Source organism: Triturus cristatus, chromosome 2_1, assembly GCF_964204655.1.
Source record: "Triturus cristatus chromosome 2_1, aTriCri1.1, whole genome shotgun sequence".
Lineage (NCBI taxonomy): Eukaryota > Metazoa > Chordata > Amphibia > Caudata > Salamandridae > Triturus > Triturus cristatus.
In genome coordinates this window covers 257,485,978-257,510,810 of record NC_140581.1, presented here as the reverse complement: position 1 = coordinate 257,510,810, position 24,833 = coordinate 257,485,978, and positions in this window count along the sequence as shown.

Sequence of the window (24,833 nt, the reverse complement as noted above, 5' to 3'; positions counted from 1 at the left end):
GATGTCGACCCGTATCATCCGTAAGTGACTGACCACTGAAATCATGAAATGTCTCCTCAAAACGTGTAAAGAAGTCTTAAACTGATTCGTCAACCTTCTGTTTACACGAGGCTAACATATTCCAGTCAATCTTTTTAGGGGGGATAATTGTTTTCAATTTAGTCAAAATAGCAGTGGGAAGATCTAAAATAAGCTGGGGTGGTTTTTGCGCGGGTTTTCTCTCTCTATCCACATCCTCAATCTCAGACCATTTGGCCTTAAAAGCAGCTTGATCATCCACCTTCCGCACAGATCGCCACATATCCGGTGGTAAAATAAGCCCAAAAAACAAATCTATATCTGCTAAAGTCATAGTACAAGAATTCAAAGCCCCTTCGACCTCTTTGTAAAAGGCCGCTGGATTCTTGCGGGGGTCAGGCAATGCATTCTTTAACGCCATAACATCAGCCCTATGCCAGGGAGTATAAACCCAATTATACACAAAATATCCCCTAGCATCGGGGGAAGAAATATCTGAACTATTTCCTGCTCCTTTAGGAGGAACATACAAAGGTGCCGCCTCTCGCATCGGTTTAGCATGCACTAGTTCACTCTTATCTGAATGGGAGGTAGATGATTGGTCCCCGCCGGTACGTGAATCCGATTGCTCCTTCTCCCCTGCCTTTAGGTGCGCTTTCTCTTTAAGTTCAAACGCCGCGTCCCGCAATGCAAACAGCCGTCGGACCGCATCGGGTACCTTAGAGGGAGAAAAAACACGGGTACGTAATGCTTTAGCATCTGAAACTACAGCATCAGGCTCGAAAACATCAGAATATTTCCGAAAGGCAGTAATCACTTCATCAGAAAAAGTTGCCGCAAAATACAGCTTCTCTCTATCCTGCCAACTTCCCAAAGATTCCAACAATTCAGCAAGGGGTAGCTTGCCTTGAAGCGCACGCAAAGAAATTTTCCGAAGCTCACCCATACGCTCAACTGATAACATGGACCGCGTGTCTACCTTATCCGAAACCGATCCAGAATCCTGTGATCTCGGGGCGGACGCGCCAACATAAGGGGGCGGAGAGCGATCTAATAAATAAAAATCATCTTCAAGATTAGTAAGGACAGGATAAAGTGGCTGGCGGACAGCATATTGACCCGAGACTTGCAACCTACGCTCTTTCTCTTGTCTCTCCGCCAGTTCTCTTTCTTCCCGACGCTTCGCTTCCTGCGCTCTCACATGATCATTTTTCCGTTGCTCTTTATCAAACAGCGCTTTCTCACGTTTCTCTCGCTCACGCACTTCCTTTACCCATAACCATACACATTCAAACATGTCTTGCCGAGCACGCCGTTTACACATACACTGTTCCACATACTCAATCTTACGCATATCAAACGATCCATACAAAGGCCATCGCAACTCAGGATCCTTTTTGGTGTATTTCCTCCACACTGTGCTGTACATTATAGAGGAAAGACCATGCTTCACATACATATCCCTATTAGGAGTCCCCTCTGGGGGGGCTGGAGCAGATTCCTCGAGATTTAACCGGTTTCCAAAACAGCAGCACCACTTACGGAGTGCGCTAAAAGCAGGCATGCTCAAAAATAATGCAAAATATGCAGTATTATCAAAAATGGCACTTAAACTTTGCGCCGTTCAGATTTACACAACTCCGGAGAAATATCTCCACATTACCTGCCTATATGTGTTGCAACGCATATATTCTCACAGTAATCAATACAGAATATGACCGGTCATCACAAATCAAACTCAAATAGCCAACCCAGGCTTCAAAACTCGGAGCAAGTACCGTACAACGGTTCTTACCAATCAAGAGTGTCCAGATTCCAACTGCCAAGTTCCAAAATTCGCCCAAACGGCTGTCGCGGCAAACCGACAGAAGAGGTCTCAGTCGAGGACCGGCGCCACCCAGAAGGTCAGTTCGGAAGGGAAGGAAGAAACCTCGGGATGCCAGGACTAAAAACGCCGCTGGCAGTGATCACATCCCTGGCCAAATTCCTCACCTTCGTCACGACCAGTCCTTCGAGCATCCGAGTCGCCGATGAGCCCCACGTGACTGGCGCCAATTGAAGAATACAGGCCCCAGCTAGGCCCGCAGAATACAAGGGTTCGCTCTCCTGTAACGAAAACTAGAAGGAAGTTGGCACGGAAACTGCAAATACAAAGACAAAGTTTATTAACCCTTAAGGGTGGTCCTACAACCTATACAACACTCTTCAGTATTGCATAGAGTAGCACAAAGAACTTGCGTACACGGTCCCCTTTTATACACAATAGAGGGGCTCATAAGTGGGTGGATACAACATGAGGCAAGGTTCTTTACCTTTTATGGACATTTTCGATACAGAATCAATATGTGGGCGGAGGCAGCAATTTCCTGAGCCCGCGAAAACATGGTCAAGCAAGGACTAACTGATAACAGATGTGGTCAAGTCTGGGCATGCGCCAGACGGACAAAGGAGCTATTTATAGACTGTTACTAGGCAGATTACAAGAGCAACTAACAAAAAGATAGGACTCTTCTCGTGCAAGGCACGTGAAGACATGACAATACAAAATGGAGTCCAGACATTAGTCAACATAAGACAAGAAACATGTTCTAAGGAAGGAGAATTCATGTCTTTAGTAAATGCTTAATCATATCGCTGTTTTAGTTTTCAACACAATCACCCACCCTCCAATTATGTACTTTCGTTTTCCACTTGTTGTCATACCACAATTTGGTCTTTTCTTGTTTGTATTCAACTCTGTTAGCAATCTCATGTATGTCATCTTTGTGCTCCAACACTTTTTTACATTTTACTTTAAACCACCAAGGACAAACTTCCGAAGCTGGGTCCCTACCTTTCAAAAACCTGAAATGACTGATTTCAGTCGTTGAATGTGGAGTAATGCGATATACCCAAAGTCTTTCTCTGAGAGCACTCAACCAATTTCCCTTTTGTTTTAATGATTCCATCACAAAAATTTTAAGGACACGGTTGAGCCGTTCAACCTGGCCATTCTCGTGAGGTTCATAGAGAGAAGTGCAAATGTGTTGAATTGCACAACCTTTGAGGAAACTCTCCATTTCACCTGAAACTAGCTGTACTCCATTATCTGAAACCAAAGTAGAGGAACAACCTTCACGTGAAAAAACTTCCTTAAAGAAGTTAATAACTGCACTAGTGGTTGCCTTTGAAACAAACTTGACCTCAGGCCATTTAGAATGGTAGTCAATCATGACTAAAGCAAAACGTGAATTTTCTGGTAACATGTAAAACGGACCAGAGATATCAAATGCAACCTTCTTCCATGGTTCCTTTGGCCATTTAACTGTCTTCAAAGGAGAAATATTAACTTTCAACATCTTATCATTAGAACAACAATCATGGCACTCCCTCACAGTGCGGTCAATCAACCTGTCCATGCCTGGCCACCAAAAATACGATCTTATGAGACGTTTCATAGCAGAAATACCAGGATGTGTCTTGTGTGCTAATTTGAGTATTAAACCCTGAATGCCCTGTGGAGGAATACATTTTCCTGCTCTAAAAATAAAATCTCCGTCACAGAACAATTCATCAGCTACCATGAAAAACGGCAATAGTTCTGACTCTACATAATCTTTCCTAGGCCAACCTTCCATTACAAACTTTTTAAGAACAACCCATTTGTCATCCTTATCTTGGCTTTCCTTCCAAATTTCCTCTGTGATTTCTTTGTACTGTGCAGGAAAAATATTAGTAATGCTTAACACAAAATCTGTCTCATTAACCACATCAACCTTACTGTTGCTGTCCTCACATGGAAGTCGTGACAAACAATCTGCTGTTACATATTTTTTTCCTGGTATGTATTCAACTGTAAAATTGTATTCTTGTAGTCTAGATGTTAAACGAGCTATTCTAGCTGTAGAATTCCAGCCACCACCTGCCGACAAAATGCGCACTAATGGTTTGTGGTCCGTTCTGAGGACGAATCTGCTTCCCCACACGTACATTCTATAATGTTCCACCGCCCAAACACAAGCAAGCAATTCCCTTTCAATTACTGCATTTTTGCGTTCTGTATCATTAAGGGTTCTGGAGGAAAATGCTACATTCTATTCTTTCCCCCCATCTCTTTGTGATAACACGCTACCCAGACCATATAAGCTGCCATCTACAGTGATGATGCATGTTTTTTTCATTTTAAAAGGTTTAAGTGTGGGAGCATTGACGATGTCACTTTTAATAACCAAGAAAGCTTTGTGTTGTTCATCACCCCACTCAAATACAGCTTTTTGTCTCAACAACCTTCTTAGAGGTTCCATCTTAGTAGCAAAGCTTTCAACAAATTTGCTATAATATTCGCACATACCAGAAAAGGATAACAACTGTTCTTTGTTCGACGGGGCTGGCGCATTTATGATGGCCTCAACATTGGACTTCTTGGGAACGAGACCATCTCCAGACAGAGTATGACCTAAATATTCTACAGAGCTCCTGAACAATTTACATTTGTGTGCTTGCTTTGAGAGTAAGACCAGACACTTCCAGCCTCTTACAAACTTCATTTAAATGCGTTTCATGTTCAGCTTCATTTTTGGAAAAAACTAAAATGTCGTCCTGGAAACATTTAACATATCCCTTGATGTCTCTAAAAATTTAAAACATAACTCTCTGAAATACAGAGGCTGCTGATGCAAGCCCAAATGGCATCCTGGTGTATTGGAAAAGACCAAAAGGTGTTATAAATGCTGTATATTTTTTTGACTCTTCTGTGAGCTCAATTTGATGGTACGCAGATCTTAGATCAAGAGTTGAGAAAATCTGAGCACCATCAAACAACGAAACAAGTTCATTTATATTAGGTAGTGGGTGACAATCTATGATGATATTTGAATTGAGAGCTCTTAAATAAACACACATGCGCAATTTTTGGTCAGGCTTACGTACTAAGACAATGGGAGAAACCCATTCAGCAGATTCGATGTGTTCAATGATATTGTCCTTCAACAGTTCATGTAGCATGTCTTTTAATTCATTCCTGACATTGATTGGTACCCCTCTTAATTTTTGTTTGACTGGGATGGCACTATCTTTTAGTACAATCTTATGTGAAAATTGTTTTAGTTTCCCTAAGTTATCGCAGAAAACCTTGTTAAATTTGTGTGTTATGTGTGATGTACACTTTGTGGATTCTACTACTTGATTTACTGTGGTGGCCATGCACATGTCTTGCTCGCTGCATAAGGAAATGGGGTCATTGGAACGTGGGTTGAGAATAATACCTAATTCCCACTGATCTCGCCAACCTAACACGTTTACACCTTTGGTTGCAATGTACAATTTAATATGGGCAGACCTTCCTCTAAAACTTAAAGGAACTATAAAGAACCCTTCCATCTCAATTTTTAAACCATCAAAACTTTCCGCACGGATCTCAGCTTGTCTTATATCCTTAATATTGCATAGTTTCGGTAGTTTTTCCTCAAAGTACTCCTTGCTGATAATCGTCCATGGTGAACCTGAATCCACCATGAGCTTCAAATCAGAGCCTAAAACATCAAATGAGCATTTGGGAGACTTCATAAATCTTTCCTTCTCCGGACCAGTGTGTATGATAGAAACAACAAAACCTTTGTCAGAGTCTTGGATTTCTTTAACAGTAGTAACTTTGTTAGTATCAGAAACATCAGTCGTAGTATTACGTGTTTGGTTGTTGAATCATCTATCTCTGCAGACATTACTGAAATGTCCTGTTCTACCACAAACTCTGCACTCTTTATTAATTGCGGGACATCCTTGAAACGAGGCAATGTGTGATCTGCTCCCATATCTAAAACAAACAAATGAATTATTGGTGTGGTCTTGTTTTCTGCTTGAGAAATTATTGTAGTTGGGTTTGAATTTTACTTGTGTAACATTTGGATTTTTGATATCTCCTTTTGAATTAACCACACATGTTTCATCCTCAGTAGAAGACTTATTTGATTTTTGACTGACTACATCCATCCATTTTTCCGACAATTCCGTTGACTTTGCTATGGCAATTGCTTCCTCAAGCTTGGGATCTCCCACAACCCATAGTTTTTCTTGTATTTTCTTATTTTTCACATGCACTATAATTTGATCTCGAATAATTTCATCGGTAATGTTACCAAAGTTACAGTGTAGGCTTAAGGATCTTAATGCAGTTAGAAAGTCCTCAAAAGATTCATCATCCTTCGGTGCCCTGGTATAGAATTTAAATCTGTTTAAAGCAATGTTGGAAGTCGGTTTGAATCTTTTTTCTAACCTAGATAAGGCTTCTGTATATACGTTCACATTGTCTCCTTGCCCAACTTGAGGGAGGACTTGGGGTAAAGATTTGAAAACCTCTTGGCCCTCAGAACCTAGGCAGTGAAGTAATATACTTTTTTTTCTTTCAGCACCCATGCGTTCTCCATCAATGGCCTTCATATAATTGAAAAATTCTTCTTTCCATCTTGGCCAAGGTATGGGTGGATCCCTGTTCTGCTTGGGTTTTCGGATCAGATAGAACCCGCTCAGCAGAGCCTCTCTAACCCAAACCAGAACGTTACCCCCTCCCTAGGGCCTATTTACACCTAAATAACCACATATATGTACCACCTAAGGACAGGGAATTCCTACTACATATACCAAGACCTACAAGTCACAGCCTCGCGGTCCCAAACGGACCCAGGACTTCCTGCCCAGACGGCAGCCACAGACTTCCTGCCCAGACGGCAGTCACAGCCTCGCGGTCCCAAACGGACCCAGGACTTCCTGCCCAGACGGCAGCCACAGACTTCCTGCCCAGACGGCAGTCACAGCCTCGCGGTCCCAAACGGACCCAGGACTTCCTGCCCAGACGGCAGCCACAGACTTCCTGCCCAGACGGCAGTCACAGCCTCGCGGTCCCAAACGGACCCAGGACTTCCTGCCCAGACGGCAGCCACAGCCTCGCGGTCCCAAACGGACCCAGGACTTCCTGCCCAGACGGCAGCCACAGCCTCGCGGTCCCAAACGGACCCAGGACTTCCTGCCTAGACGGCAGCCACAGCCTCGCGGTCCCAAACGGACCCAGGACTTCCTGCCCAGACGGCAGCCACAGCCTCGTGGTCCCAAACGGACCCAGGACTTCCTGCCCAGACGGCAGCCACAGCCTCGCGGTCCCAAACGGACCCAGGACTTCCTGCCCAGACGGCAGCCTTAGCACGAGTTCATCCTATAATTACCACGACATAATCAGTGTTACTATATATCAGATCACACAAAGACAGCTAGTTGAGCACAACTTGTTCCCCAGTTCGAAGGGCTCCTTTCTCCCTTATTCAGTTACCACCTACCTGATCAGGATTAACATCTGTTCATGTCAAGTCACAGCTGACTAGAAGAATAGGTTACCCTCTTACACAAGAACACGTAGCACATATTGCTTTACTACAAACTGAATACTTTATTTAGTTATTACATGCACACTCACGGAACATAATACATATCACATAACCTGCAAAGAAAAAGTGAAAGATTAAGTTGTACACTCTAATAGTAAGGGGTTGACATCACCTTGGTCGTATGTAGCCTGCACTCAATGGTCATCTAGGTTCCCTTCTCGTCTGCGCCTCGGCTTCGCCTGGAAGTCACACCTCCGCAATCACGGGTTTACTCCCGTCTCCCTCTCCGAGTCACTGGGACCTCTTCCTCATCGGCTACTCTCTTCTCTTTGGAATATCTATTTCTCGGTTTTTCTCCACCTCCAAGTTTGTCATCTGTCTTCCCTGGAATAAGTAGCAGCTTTACTACTAACGGCCAGGTGCCGCCTATGGACTAGAAGCAAGTGCCAGCATCTGCCTCAGACTTTCACTAATATAGAGGTGCATTTTCTCATGGAAAATTCCAGCCCGTAACCTGCCGCCCACCAAATTCTTGTACCTCCCCGTGCCAAGGACACGTTCCCAGCCGGCCGGCCTGATGTAGTGTCTTCGGCATGAAGAAAAATACAATCCTTCGATAAGGGCCGGCCTGAACCGGTTCTCTCCAAGCGAATAACACCTCATAACTAAAACATCCCCTTTAACCTAGAAGCATCTCAAGCTGCCGGAGCAGAAAGAAAGATGGAGTCTCTCCCGTTTGAGGCCTACCAGGCCTGCATTCAGCACGGCTCCATGAAATACCCTCACTACAGGACAGGTTATCTCTAATACTAACGAATCTATCCCCTAGGCTATATGTGCAAGCCCTGATCTATGGGGAAGAGCACAGAATCATGTCGAAGTGCCTAGTAAATAGGCTCCATTCACTACTCTAACCCTTAGACTTGAATGGAAAGAGACTGAAGTCACCTAAATCACCCTTCAACACAATAAGACCGGAAAAATCGAGCAGTACATTTCACCCTTGACTTCAGTCTATTATACATTCATTAAATGGAGCTAACATCTGTGGAAGAATAATATGAAACAAAGCTAACTGATCTATGTCTAGTACCAAGTGTGCAGAATTGAAATAATGAAGGAATACACTGAATAAAGCAACAGATAGAAATCAAAACAGCAACAGCAATCAAAATACCGCCTAATATTTGGCGTAGCAAGTGTATATCAGGTAACCAATTAAAGAGCCAGTCAAACCAGCCCTGGTCAATGTGTTTTCTAACTTCTTCTGTTAAGTCACGCAACTTGTCGATGTGAGCACGAATGGATTGTGCATGGTCAGACAAGTTAAAACAACAGAGACCTTCGAAGTCCGAGCAATCATGTCCATGTTTAAGCAAAAGATAATCAATGGCTGCTCTATTTTGCAAAATGGCCCTACGTTCACCCTGGGCGTCTAATAGCATGTCAGACAAAATTGTAGAAGTATGATTAATAGATTTCACCATCCAGCAGGCCATTTTCCCAATAGATTTGGCATTATAAACCGCCAAAGCAGGAACACCAATAATTGAAACAGCTAAGCTAAGGTATTCAGACTTGGAATATAAATGCAAAGATGGGTCACAATCCTCCTGTAACATTACAGTATCTCGAAGCACACGAGAGTTGGCATTCGGATGCGATGCGAACATCAACAAACTGAGTCTCGTAATGGCACAAGGGCCTCCGGAAATGTTTGCAGGGACAAATGGCCAGGAAGTATTACCACATGAGAAAAGCCATCCGGCAGGTAGTAACATCGTGCGATAGTGACTGGGGGTAACTACCAAACTATTACAAGTCATATTGTTCTGAACTGAAACACATGTGGTCGGTGTCCTTTGAAAGCACAAAGTCCGTTCGTGAGTTGTAAACGAAGTGGCGCCTTTTAGTTTTAGGCGCAGACATTCAGAGATCGCACTAGGATTACACGTAAGAAAGAAGCACAAATCACCTTGTGTGATATTATAAGTAAGTATTTGGGACTGGATGGGGGTTTGCTCGTTCGGCAATTCAATACATAGGGGGCAATATACATGGGTAGCAAAATCACCCAGGAGAATATTGGGACGGGCCTTCGAGACATTAAAAATATGAGTTAAAGTTTCCAATGAGGCAGGGACAGCAACCAGGCAGGTCGCCAGAATGTCATGTACAGATCTCATCGGTGTCAAACAGAAGTGAGGGGCGTCAGTCACCCTCTTAGCAAGTGCGGTCCAAAAGTTCGATGATGAATCCCATGCAGCGAAGGAACGCAACACTCGGGTTCCCAGTTCATCCCGGGTTGATAGGATCCCTCCTTTCTCGTCGTACCAGTCCGAAAACAGTCCGGCTCCGACACATCCTGCAGCAACAATCCAAAGAATGATCTGAAAGAGAACCAAATACAGGCATTAATCATTCTCGTAAATAACATTTATCAGCCGGGACCGCTTCCCAGCTATCTTTCCCTGGTCTCATAACCAAAATGGTATTATCCTGACCGGTGGCAATGACCTCTGCTTGTTCAGGGGGATTCTTAGGCGACTGCACCCAAACTCGGGCCCCAGGATTATCCGTGGAGCCAAAACCTTTCTGGCCACGTACAGTTAGCAACGTTGGAGCAGTGCCCTTCATTAATACACCACTGAAAACAGGCATTATGAGTAATTGAGCCACTCGGTCAGTGCGATGTATCAGTAAGTCAACCTCACTGCTATTCAGCAGGAGCACCTTAATCTCTCCCTGATAATCACTGTCGATAATTCCTCCAAGCACCTGAATGCCTTTTACAGCCAGCCCCGATCTAGGGGCGATCAATCCGAAATTTCCAGGTGGTATCTGAACACCAACACCTGTCTCTATGATGACTCGATCTCTACTTTTTATAACAATGTCATCCATAGCATGCAAGTCTAAACCTGCCGACCCTGGGGTCGCTCTACATGGAGCCAAAGCTCCGGGAGTAATTTCCCAATACATCACAGTTTCTCTGATTTCATTAGGCATAGCCTCAGCATTCGGGGGAAACAAACGCATAAGTGGAGATTCAGCATTTAAAAAAGGACGATTATTCAAAATCAATAGTGCTTGGGGCAAAAAGTCTCGCCAATTTTTATACTTGTCATCCGTTAACTTACGCAGCTGGTCCTTTAGCAGGCCATTCAATCTCTCCACCAGGCCCGAGGCCTGTGGGTAGTAGGGGATATGGAATATCCATTCAATATTGTTTTCCGCACAGAATTCCTGTACCAATCTTCCACGAAAATGGGATGCATTATCAGATTGAATTTGGAATGGCACACCATAGTACATCATAATTAATTCTAATGTTTTAATGGTATTCAATTGGGTAGCTTGCTTACAGGGAAGGGCTACCAGCAGGCCACTGTATGTATCAACAACAGTGCAAACATATTGACAATTCCTACTCATGGGAAGTGGACCAATGTAATCGATCTGCCAAATTTGAGCGGGCAGTTTGCCGCGATGTAAATGACCTTTAACAATTTGGGGCACCTTGGAAGATTGTAACAGTACTCTGTGGGAGCATCTCCCAAATTTCTTGCCATAACTCTTTTCCCCATAATTCTTTGGAATGTAACTTCCAATTATGGGAATGCCAAGTTGGCAACCAAATAGTTGGTTGCCAATCATAGTTACGAAATGATCCTGCACAGTAGAATCCAAACTCAAGGAACAGAACTTTAAACAATCGCCAGTATCCAACATAATACCAGCAGCGCCCAGTTCATAAAGGCGCACCATCCATGTGAGCAAGGACTCACCAGCTCGCTGCCGAAATCGCTGCAAAATATCACTAATTTCCTGCTGAGTAAAGTCTTCTAAACAGTCCAAAGAAATACCCTGCGGAGCATTGGGAGACTGCTGCAACTTCCGACGGAAAACTGGATGCGCAGAAACCGCGGGACGAGCATCACAAGGAGCCCGATCAGTACTCGTAGAGGGACAATCAGTGTAAGAAGCATTGATCCCACTCGAAGAACGAGAGTAATCACGGGGTGCACCATCAAAGGTGCGAGAAGCAGACTTACAATCACGGCGGGAGCGAGAAGACTCGCGCTTGGCAGACTCCTCACCCGAGGAACAAGAATCAGTCGAGTTCCAGATATTACCATCCCATTCATCAGGATTCCAATCCAGCCCGGCTGTCGCCACGACCAGACGCACCTTTCGCATCGAAACCCGACCGCGCCTGTTCTTGTATTTATAACGAGCAATTCGCACAGCCGCCCGTTCGGCAATAGTTTGGTAAGTCTCAAGTTTATCAGCAAGCAACTTATTTTGACACCGCAACAAAGTATGAGAATTCTGAATCTCAACAAAGTGCGCTTCCACATCTTTAAGAGATATCTGTAACTTCAACAATCTCTCATGCAGAATCCTGTATGCAGACAAAAGAATCCAACCTCTGCGCCCCAAAATGGGAATCTCCTCACCCTTCGATACGGGTGCCTTCTGCAAACAAGCAATCACATTAGCCGGCTCTGCCAGCTCCAAAGAAGAATTCCAATTCTCACTCAAACCAGTAGAATCAGCCCACTCACGGGCCAAGGCTTCACAAGGCGTTGAATCCCATCCGGGAATATCAACGGGCAACTTAAAAGTAGATTTAGACCTTTTAGAAAACATCGTGAAAAAGGAAAAAGAAGAAAAGAAGAAAAAGAAAAGAAGGAAGAAAAATAAAAACTATACACACAAATATACAAAAATAAAATGCAAACAAAACCACGCACGCGCCGAAAGCAAACACAAGACAACCACAACGCACACAGGTTTCGTAAACGGTTCGTGACGCCAAATGTTCTGCTTGGGTTTTCGGATCAGATAGAACCCGCTCAGCAGAGCCTCTCTAACCCAAACCAGAACGTTACCCCCTCCCTAGGGCCTATTTACACCTAAATAACCACATATATGTACCACCTAAGGACAGGGAATTCCTACTATATATACCAAGACCTACAAGTCACAGCCTCGCGGTCCCAAACGGACCCAGGACTTCCTGCCCAGACGGCAGCCACAGACTTCCTGCCCAGACGGCAGTCACAGCCTCGCGGTCCCAAACGGACCCAGGACTTCCTGCCCAGACGGCAGCCACAGACTTCCTGCCCAGACGGCAGTCACAGCCTCGCGGTCCCAAACGGACCCAGGACTTCCTGCCCAGACGGCAGCCACAGCCTCGCGGTCCCAAACGGACCCAGGACTTCCTGCCCAGACGGCAGCCACAGCCTCGCGGTCCCAAATGGACCCAGGACTTCCTGCCTAGACGGCAGCCACAGCCTCGCGGTCCCAAACGGACCCAGGACTTCCTGCCCAGACGGCAGCCACAGCCTCGCGGTCCCAAACGGACCCAGGACTTCCTGCCCAGACGGCAGCCACAGCCTCGCGGTCCCAAACGGACCCAGGACTTCCTGCCCAGACGGCAGCCTTAGCACGAGTTCATCCTATAATTACCACGACATAATCAGTGTTACTATATATCAGATCACACAAAGACAGCTAGTTGAGCACAACTTGTTCCCCAGTTCGAAGGGCTCCTTTCTCCCTTATTCAGTTACCACCTACCTGATCAGGATTAACATCTGTTCATGTCAAGTCACAGCTGACTAGAAGAATAGGTTACCCTCTTACACAAGAACACGTAGCACATATTGCTTTACTACAAACTGAATACTTTATTTAGTTATTACATGCACACTCACGGAACATAATACATATCACATAACCTGCAAAGAAAAAGTGAAAGATTAAGTTGTACACTCTAATAGTAAGGGGTTGACATCACCTTGGTCGTATGTAGCCTGCACTCAATGGTCATCTAGGTTCCCTTCTCGTCTGCGCCTCGGCTTCGCCTGGAAGTCACACCTCCGCAATCACGGGTTTACTCCCGTCTATGGACTAGAAGCAAGTGCCAGCATCTGCCTCAGACTTTCACTAATATAGAGGTGCATTTTCTCATGGAAAATTCCAGCCCGTAACCTGCCTCCCACCAAATTCTTGTACCTCCCCGTGCCAAGGACACGTTCCCAGCCGGCCGGCCTGATGTAGTGTCTTCGGCATGAAGAAAAATACAATCCTTCGATAAGGGCCGGCCTGAACCGGTTCTCTCCAAGCGAATAACACCTCATAACTAAAACATCCCCTTTAACCTAGAAGCATCTCAAGCTGCCGGAGCAGAAAGAAAGATGGAGTCTCTCCCGTTTGAGGCCTACCAGGCCTGCATTCAGCACGGCTCCATGAAATACCCTCACTACAGGACAGGTTATCCCTAATACTAACGAATCTATCCCCTAGGCTATATGTGCAAGCCCTGATCTATGGGGAAGAGCACAGAATCATGTCGAAGTGCCTAGTAAATAGGCTCCATTCACTACTCTAACCCTTAGACTTGAATGGAAAGAGACTGAAGTCACCTAAATCACCCTTCAACACAATAAGACCGGAAAAATCGAGCAGTACAATCCCCTTTGCTTTGGAGAAATTTTGAAGGAGCCTCGAATTGCATATCGTCAAAGAAAATTAATTATTCTGCTAGGATAAACTTGTTGCAATATATAACAAACGTGGAAAGAAGCAATCATATGCAGTGTTAGTATGAAGAAGCAGTTAAGAATAAAAATAGCGCACTTAAAGTACAAAAGCTTGTAACACTGCTGACTCACGTGTGAAATCCTTCAGGAGTAATGTAGATGACCAGGACAAACAATACAAGTAAATAACTGTATAGTTGTAACAAAATAACTTTAAAATGATAAAAAATAAGGTGGTTTATCTTAAAATGTATCTTTTGACATGTTGCTGATATTTGCAACCATTGCGGGCTTTGTTTCTGTGGTCCTCGCTGAGATCCGATCGTAAAATCCTCTTTTCTTTTTTTTGTAATATTGTTGTTACCGATGCTAGGTAACTTCCAAAATGGCCCCCGTGCGTGCCTGCAGCGTGAGCGTGATGACGCACGCGTTGTTAACTGCGCATGCAGGAGCCAGAAAAGAATGAACAAGGCTTGGATGTGGATGCTGGAGCGAGGCGTGATGCGTTATGAAGGTAGGCACTCAAACCCGTTTAAATGATGCGTACTTCAAACCGCAGCGCGGGCTCACACTGAGATTTGTTGTATTTTAAAACGAACAGCGTTCTCAATATCGCTAGCAACGTGGTAGATCGGTTCTTCCACACACATAGAAACATGCGCAAACGATGTCAGTGAAGATTGTAGTACTCACAATATTCCGCTGAATTTAAATGTAGATTTCCCGACACTTTTCTTAGCCAATTTGAAGCAGGTCTTGATAGTATGCGTAAAATGCACTTATGCGATCGTTGTTGATGCAAGTTCGTCCTCTTCAAATAATTGAATAAAAAAATGAAATTATCCAAATTCCAAAATTAATGTGGGTGAAGGTACTCCGCTCCCGTGCTGGAGATAGGCAGGAGTTGCTTAGTCCGCTCGTCGCCAAATATTGGAAAATAGATCCAAAATAAAGTATTTGAAAGGATGAATTTATTGTCAGCACGGCATACAATCCAACCAGTCAGGATCCAAATGAAAACAGACCCCCTTGCTCTAAAGGCTCCAAATGGAACCCCAAAGCTCACATGAAAATATACATGTCGCATGCCTTAAAGGGACAACCACAACAGATATAAATGAACTTGGGAATATAACAGATGCTTCTTTCCAGTCCAGGGAGGACCTGGCTTGGCAGTTTGGGCTGGACTGTTCCCATGAGGCACAGGGTCAAGACTGATTTGCATATGGCTGAGTTCAAACTGGAATGGCATGGTGAGCAAAAAAACGATGGATTTAAGCCCAAATCTCTGTACTGGGGTGAATGTATGACATTGTTCTGCATTCTGGTCATCAACTGTTGTTTTTGCAGGAAGACGAGCTAAGCAAGGTCTCTTTTCACACTCCTTCTATTGTAATTGTAATTGCATTTACATAGAGCTTACTACCCCTGATGAAGTGTCATTGCGCTTTTTCGACGAGTAGCACACTACTCCGGAACCCAAAAAGGATTAGTGGTGAATTAGTATGGGGAAATATATGCTCTCTCTTTTTGTGTCGAGCCTGAGCAGCGCATGCGCTGCTCCGCAATCAGATTAAAAAATGCTTTATTTAGAAAATGATGTATGTCAAAGTTCATTAGTGCCAAATAGAATTAAAATGATAGATAGTGTCACAATTTTTCATAAGTGTTGATAATTCAACAGATAATCCGTAGTTCATCAGCAGGTTTTCTCAATGGTTAAAAATGTTTTAAAAACAATTCGATAGACAACTAATAAGTTGGTAAAATAGTCTTTGGATAAAATGTTGCCGTATCTAGCTTGCTATTACCATTCTGTCTGTTCTGATAAAAACCAGTAGGCATTCTGTATTCGAGTATGGACTTGAAGCCCCATCCACTCTCCGCCCATATTTGTCATTGGCCTGTGTCATTGTCCTTTGTAAATGCTGGCTTCTAATTCATTCATAGGCTTGTTAGTCCCTTCTTAATACCACCTTGTCTTAATTTGTAACCGCCCATGAGGACTGGCCCTTTTACTTCAGTTGTTACATAGTACGTCTTATTTAGTCTGTAAGCACCATTTTCTTTAATGAGTTTTACCTACTGCAGGCACGACATGCTTTCCTGCAACATTCAGCGCGCCATGCCCTCCTTCACCCTTCCAAGCAGCCCGGGACAATGGCAGCCGCTTCTTTGAAATGCAAAAGGTCTTGCATTTACAAGAGTTTTATCTATTGCCATTGTAAATGACATCGCCTTTTATTTATGTGTTAATTATCAAAACAGATAAAAGGCATTTTACTTACAATGCCAATCGCTTAAAATCTCCAAATGCGAAACCTATTGCATTGCAAATGCTTGTTTTTTTAAAGTGAAATTTCTAATATGAACAGTGACATCTTTGCATGGGTGCCGATTTAAAACTTTCATGAAGTATGCCTCAAAATATGTGCCCGGCACAAGTTTTGAGGCATACTTCAGGAAACCGTCTGTGATTTCCTTGCTACAGCTACACATAAACATGTTCAGTATCTGCATTACTCTTGGTGTACAATTAAAGCTGCTGAAATGCCGTTTAATCGTTGTTTTTCTCCCCACAGGGAAAAGGGAAATACATTTCCCATGGACAAATTACTTTGCATACCCAGGCCCCCCATAACCAATTGTGGGGTCGCTGCCATCCTTTTACTCTGTAAAGGGATCAGCTGTCCTTGACCTTGACACTGTCCTCCGTCACTATAACCAGGATGGGCAGTGGTCGGAGAGGAGTTTGAGTATCAATAAACTCTCAGGTTAGTATGTGAGTCTTTCAAAGTTTTCAGGAAATCTATGCCGTGAAACACCCACTTCCCACTCCTGGAGAGGGACTCGTGCACAGTATTACACACATGTTTTGGTTTTTTGCAGTTGTGATTTATCGAAGGAGCTGCCAATTGCCAGTTGTTCAAGTGTCAGTCCATCTCATGTGTTATGGACTGATTGATCAACTTGAAGCAATTCAAACTTCTCCCCTTTAAGTTAACCATCAGCACCAGTCCTCCGCCAATCAAAGCGAATGGGCTGATTTAGTTGTGTAGCTTAAAGGAAAAACGCAATTTGATTCGGCTTTCAAAATGAACTAAGAGCCATTAGCTCAGGGGGGGGGGGGGGGAGGTGTAAAAAGATGAGGTGTGAAAAGGTGCCTGAGCCAGATATCGACAGCGCATGCAATATGTTTTTTAGTGTTTCAGCGTAGGCACAAATCTTATGATTTGTAAGTGCCGCTAATTGCAAGAGCTCATAACACACAGGCGCTGTTTGCACACCTTAGAATGTGAAAGAACAAGCGTTACTGGCACATCGAACTTGGAATCAAGCGCTAAGTGTCTGCCCACTAATTCGTGTACCTCGCACTGCTGCACATTTGTCGATGTCCAATATTCACATTTATGTTGCTGCCCCACCATGATCCTGGCCTTTGCTTCATGATCTGGCTTTGGAACGGTGTAGGGCAGGAAAGAAATGTCTTGGTTGGCTTGGGGCCAAAGTGCTTCCCAAGCGCATGCTTCAATCTCAAAATGCGAACATAAACATCCTGATGTGCGCTTCCGTTTGTTTAAAAAAGTGTCTGACATTCCACATTACAGGGGTAGGGGCGCTGCCCCTCTTTCATGTCCAACATTACCCTAGTAAGAAGTGAATTTTGCAGAAGTTGTTTACAGATTGAAAAACTACAGTATCCCTATCTTTTCGCAAGACCTATACATTGCCATAGGTATATTGTTGCACTATTATGTTTACAACACTTATTTAAAGTACAGCAGTACAACCCCGTCATCAAACCCAACGTACACTTTATGGAAAAAGAAAACTATTTTTAGAAAAATATTGAGGGCAGAATTTGTGGTTTCCACGACCATCAAATGTCAAATATCTTTTGTGAATTATCATTTCTTTTTCTCCCTCCAGAGTTCTTAATTTTCCTTACATTGCATCACATCATGTTCACATACCCACTTGTGTGATCTATATTCCATCATCATACTCACTATTCCTTTGTCACTTCTTGCTTTGTATTTGGAGTAGTTCACCTTACAGAGCTTTATTTGTATTGCATCCTGTTAATGGAAATACAAGTGAGACTTTTTTTAGGATGATAAGGGAAGCCATTTTACATTTGAAAGAACAAGAAAAAAGCGACTTGTCCAATAGATGAAAGAGCGAGAGGACTTAACAGTTGAATATTGAATCGCAGAGACGCTCCTAATGTCACAAAATGGCTCCCAAACCTGATGCTCTCCGACAAATGAGAGGGATCTTCAACTTGCATTCTATAAAGGTGAATGTTCAACTGGCTTAATATGAAAAAACTCAGGACAGGCCCACATCTTTGTGACACGTTTTGTAGTGATCTGTCTTTGACCTAGTGTTGGCAAAATTGTGGCAAACCTAGAGGTTTACAAAATGTCCTCCTAAATACAAATCTACACCGCAGATGAATATTAGTTAATGTAATAAAATGTAGGAGAAGAATGCTAAGACCACACAATTTCACAATCCAAAGAAACCCACATTGTTTACATGGTAACCCAGTAACCATAATGCCAGTAAATTTCCAAAGGGATCAGAACGAATGAGTTAATTTAGTGATTAAAGGGTACCTGAAATGTATGCTGTAACTAAAGAATGTCTGGTATTGACCGAGAATCCCATGAAGAGAACATAGTGTGAGGTGAATGTGAGCTGTACTGTACTTGATTTGAAGCCAAACCTCAAGAAAGCAAGGAGTATCAGTATACAAAAGTTAAACTGTAGTCACTGCCTTCTTGATTCTGACCCAACCTCAACATCGAGTACCTGTAAGCTGTGGATATCTCATTTACTCGCCGCACCTCGATCCCCCTCCTTGGTATAGATGCACAATAGGAAAACCTAGTTCATAATTACTGTATGTAAATCAGTACACTTTTATCTCAATGCCTTTCAGTCGATGGGGCTAGTATGTGTCTTTTGTTCTTACCAGACAGGTACAAGCATTTGCAATGCAATCGGTCTCGCCTTTGGGACCTTATATGTATTTAGCTATGCAGCACATTAGCCTGGGTGCTGAACATCCACTGTTCTTTAACATGGAGGGAAAGTAAGCACCAAACTGCATGACACGCCAGTTATGGGAACACATGGAGAGAAATATTGCCTTTCAGCTGGAAATGGTATTGTCCGAAGCGCTGTTTGTATTTTAATATAAAATCAGGGCCTTCGGTGGTCATATCACTGAAAATACAAGATTTGAAAAAAATATTGTCTACGGGTGCTCGTGGAAGACGATTTCTATGGACTGGAATCTAGAGAATGCTAAAGTGATTCTGGCATTTTACTGACCTCTGCTGGTCGTTTTCTATCAAGAAAGTTAAATAGAGGCAGATGCCAGAAAAATTAGAAAAAGAAAGTCCATCAGAAGAAAGCAATTCTGGTATTTTACTGACCTCTACTGGTCGTTTTCTATCAAGACAATTAAATAGAGGCAGTTGAATAGAAAAAAAAAGTCCCTAAGCGGAAGCAAACAAGTCCTAGGGCTGACCTCCAGAGCTCACAAAGTACATACACATAAGTATATACTAAAGTATATATACAAGAGGTCTCGAATGCTCGACCTAAAAATGAAAGAGTTTTCGAGGGCCCTGGGCTACATGGATTTTCCATCGACATCAGACTGTGCGGATTTTCTAGCGGAATTTCTCAGGTTAGATGGCAGTGGGAGCAAGTACTGAAATTTGAAATTAGATTTTCTTCTACCCGTAAGACAAAATTAGAATGCACATAAATGCTGTCACAATAATGTTGTAGTGAATGAAAACGTAGAAAACGTGTCTGCGCATTGACAGAATGTTAGTAAACAAAAATATAATTTCAATCTTTCGTTACTATAGGAATCTTGTATATTTATACGAACGTGCATATATAAAAAATGTCATAGTAGGCAGTAACACTGAGACCTGAAAAAGGCCCAATTGCTTTCTTTTCTACTTTTCTGCTTAATGAAATGTTGTGAGCATCTGTTCAGCACTGAGGTCATTTAGAAAGATGCTGACTATCATGAAGCTTGTTTAAACTTTTCACCCTATGCTAGCGTATTGCACTAGAAAACATTGGATCTGTTTAAACTGTATAGAATAGATGATGACATCAACTTTAGAAATATCATTTCCGAATAACTTTGATACTGGTATTTCCATTGCTGACTAGTCAAAGTCTAATCAATAAGCTTATAGCACATCTCTAGCTTAGGTAAAAGGTTCTCATGAGAACCATTCCTCATGTAACCAAATAATGCAATTTGTATCAAACCTTGCAACAGAGAGCACAAACTGTGGGAATCGGGAGAAGCAACATTGTATGACAGACAACTGGCCGACAAGTGAAGAAGCCTTCAAATAAGCCATGCAGTTTTTAGAATCTATAAAAGTGAGTGTTCTTAGCTAGTTAAACACACCTCTTACTCTACCCCCCCATCCTCTTCGTACCCTTTTCTGACACCTCTTATGCCTATTGCTTTGTCAGGTAATATTATTATTGAATTTCCCTGTCCAAGACTCTTCTTCATGGAGAGTTCATCCCTTTAGTATTTCTGAGGTGACTAATTTTATGATCATTGCTACTGGTCCGATCACATCTCTTATTTACAGTTGTTACTACAACTATGGGGAACACAGCTGAGTTTCCAGAATTACTCTTAATGAGAAGTTCTCTCTTTCTTGATCTTTTCCAAATTGGAATCTTCAGAAGTTCTTCCTAGAATTGGTCCTTTAGCTAGTTTGTGGGGTTTCTTTATGGACACTGTGTTTATTTGGTGTTGATTTCTAACCATTCTTATATTCATGTATTTTATTAAACCATTGAAAAAAGACATTCAGAATTTCCTAAGACTAAATAAAGATTTTGAACCTCATAACTCTCTCATCATTGACTACTTAAAATTGTACATGTCTTTGATGTAGTAAATTTATTTACAGGCTCTGATTCTCCACACAGTGGAAAAGTTACATTGAACCTCATCAAAGCCACAAGGATTTTCCATGGTGGTAATTGTAAGTAGGTCTATTTAATTGAACCATCAGGTGAGTCTTTGGGCTCCCACAACAGTAAAACGTAACTGATCTTTAGCCATCCCAAAGGGCACCCCAACCAAGCAACTATGTCACCCCATGCTGAAACAGACAATGATTAGTAAAGAGGGAGCTGCAACAGTTCACCAGCATTCTTGGAGAGATGCATGGACTCTAAAAGTTCTTCAGACAGTTTTGAATCCGTTGATGTTGGTGAAATGAAAGAAAATGCTTCTCAACAGAGCACCATAAAGTCCAGTGTCTGGAAACAGTTGCCTAACTCAAGTGATTGAAAACCAGACCTTTAGCCTGAAGTTTCTGTTGTGCGTTTCTCATATGGCTCATTGTCCTTTTCCCTATGTTAGCCTAATCATGGACGTTGCAGGCCCCTTTGGTTTTGCACACATTACTAAATAACACACTTGCCTTTGTGCTATATTATATTTTCACACAGAACCAGCACATGTTTTTGTATTGTATCATAGAAGCGGATGCTGCATACCACTTTGAAGTTTTTTATTCTTGGGTCACATTTCCAGCTGTGGATGTTAACACAAACACTTTTCAGGAGTACACTACCCCAAAGGCACGTGCTGCATACGACCTTATGCACTTGTTGAAATTCCTCTTACGGTCTAGGAACACCAGACGTGGTTTAATGGCGCCCTTACCCATGTGCCTGGGCCACTTCAAATGGGCCCTCTCAATAATGAGGGGGCTACTTGGCCAGCATTAGCTGAATATACATCATACCCTGATTTAGGCAGTCTAAATCTCATGCAAATCCGCGGTTTGTACAATGTTCTTTGTGTCTTATACAGACGTCTGACTCTGTTTATTTTGCGTGCATTGTTAGCTTGTCCACCGAGACATGGCCTGCAAGCACAAGCCCAGTTGCATGCAGCGCCTGTTATTAGTCCTGTAATTGTTTATTCGGGAATGGCCAAAAGACCCACTAATCATGAGGAAATTAAATTTGGGATTGCCCACAAAATCAATCAAGTTGAAGCTATGTTTCCCCTTACGGGACCAGAAGACAAGCACAGAATTTTAACTATGTGCTTACCCATTGGAATGGTTCCCACTCTTGGAGAGAGTAATACCTGGGGGACAATTCCCGCAGTCTATACTATCTGTCATGGCACTTCCTTGATAGCTTTTTAAACAAAGATTCTCAACCAGATACAGAAGAAGAAATTAGCAGCTTTGGGCCAGATGTAGGAAGCCAAACAGTGAGCGCAAACGCTGAAATTCTCAGAATTTCTGCGTTTGCAATCGCTATTTGGCTGCTTGCAATGTAGGTAAGTTTAAACCTACTCGCAAAATTAGGAATCGCAAAATTGCGATTCCTTATTTTGCGCAAGCATTTCGAGAATCGCAATTTGCGATTCCGTAAATACTATGTTGGTAGGCATCGCAAATTGCGATTTTGCCTTAAGGAATCACTAAATACCACAAACTTCAAGTTGGTGGTATTTTGCGATTTCATTTCAAAAAGCACTTTTTGGCTTTTTACAAAGTGCCATGTGGCGCACATACATGCCCTTAGGGCATGTATGTGCCCCACATGTGCACACATGCACATTTCAGGGGTGCAATAGAGTGTCCTTTTGGAACCCTTGCACCCTTGAAATTGCGCCTGCAATTTGCGAATGCCTTTTGGTGACTCGCAAATTGCGGGCGCAAATCCTTTTCATTCCTATGGGCCTCGTGGACCGTAGGAATGAATGGGATGGGATTCCTTGATTGCGAATCTCAATTTGCGATTCGCAATTAAGGAATAATAAGGAATCGCAAATATTTTTGCAATTCCTACCTACATTAAAGTTTGCGAGTCCTAAATAGCGATTCGGTAAAAATCGCTATTAAGGATTCGCAAAATTGAATTTACCTACATCTGGCCCTTTGAGTGCTAAATATGCCAAAGACAGTGAAAACCCTCCTCCTGAACAAGAGTTGGGCGCAGACTTCCCTCAATAGCGTGTTAGTATGCCGGTTGTTACAGTTAAAACCTTTTACATACGCATGGCCCCTCCAGACAGATTATATCACTTAGGTATTCAAAGTGAAGGAGATGTTAAACGCACCATTAAAGCAATTTTCTGGGAGAATTAAACTTTGTCTAAGGACATTCTCTTGACAAAGGTCGATTGGTCCCCCATTTGTACTCGCATTCCCTCAAGGAGAGGATGCAATTGTTTTCTGCCCTTGTCCCTGACAAAGTGAAACAAGCTTGTGCAGCCAAATGGGCCCTTACATTGGCCCCTACACTTTAACATAGTCATGTTAAATGGTAAAAGGATTCCTCTTATAATTTTTTACTATATGGTCCACTCCACAGGTTCAGCCACAATATCTTACTAAACGGGATGCTATGGCACCCATTTAAGAAATTCTCCCAATGGGGTAATTTAAACCCTGTGTCTCTCGAGTGCATAATCCTCTTTTTCCTGTTTTAAAACCCGATCATTCTTATAGCATTGTCTTAGACAATAGACAATTGAATAGTTATACATGCACATTTGCGGTGCAAAATATCCACAGTACGACATTCATTCACAATGCTTTCTATAAAACATGCAAATCCACATTGAATATATCTAATGGTTTTTTCAGTCACAATTTGGCTCCAGAGAGCTGAAACTGGTCTGCTTTTAGCACCCTGGGCTTTCAAATGCTCTATGCACGACTTAATATGGGCTATAAGACTGTACTGGGACTTTTTGCAGCAGAAATTTTGTTGATTCTTCCTGATATTGACCCTGACGCCCTGCCCTATGTAGATAATATCTACTTAGTGGACAATTAAATGAATCCCCATTTAGCCAAAGTAGATCGCATAATAGTGGGATTTGCTGAACGTGGCTGATATAGCTTTTCTAAGTGTCTTTTTCCTGGGATATGAACTTACAAATGAGAGAAAGTCTTGCCCCTCATTGTTTTGAGAAATGTGCACAATTGCAACCTCCAAAGACATTCAAAAAGTTGCAGTCCCTGTTAGGATTTCTTAACTTTGGCTACGCATTAAACAACTTTATGTGTTGATACAACCTGATTTTCTCACTGCATGTTGAACATCAGCACATACAGATACGTTCAGAATATTGCAATCTGAATTACTTGCATACACGTGTCAATACCACAAACCTTGTAATCTGTATTTTACCAAGTAGAATTGGATTTACACACATCGCCTTTGTCAAAGGGCAAACAGTGCCTACAGCGTATAAATCGCATTTACATTTTGGAGCGGGATGAATTTTGCTTCCACTGAAAAAACACTAACTGCTGTGCAAATGGTTATCCTTAAAGAACGGCCTCTTGCTCAAGTGAAATGCATTATTGATGTTATTCCAATGGCCGTCACAAAAGCTAGCATCCCTAATGCTAAGGCCCTCCATCCCAGATGGATACGATGGCCTACATCCTTGACAGCTTTTGATGTGGCCTTTGTCTTTGACCCTTGTTTGCTGACACAAGAAGCTCTACAGAAAGAGCATGCTTACCCTTTGCCATCTACTATTCTGCCTCTTGATCAGTATAAATATATTATTCACTCTGACAGTTTATCTCAACCTGCTATTGGTTCTAAGCAGCAATATTCAGCAACATGCACTATCGTAATTGGTGTTAAGTTGAACGACGTTTTCCAACCTCGAACAACTCACACACAGTCTTTAGGAGACTGCACTGCTCAGTTGGCTGAACTTAAAGCTTTGCTTCTTGCACTTGAAAATACAGATCCCGAATTCCCTACTTTTATTGTGAGTGTGTCGTATTACTGTCTACGGTCCTTTATTTATAATCTACATTATTGACAACAAAGTGGATTCAGAGATTCAAAT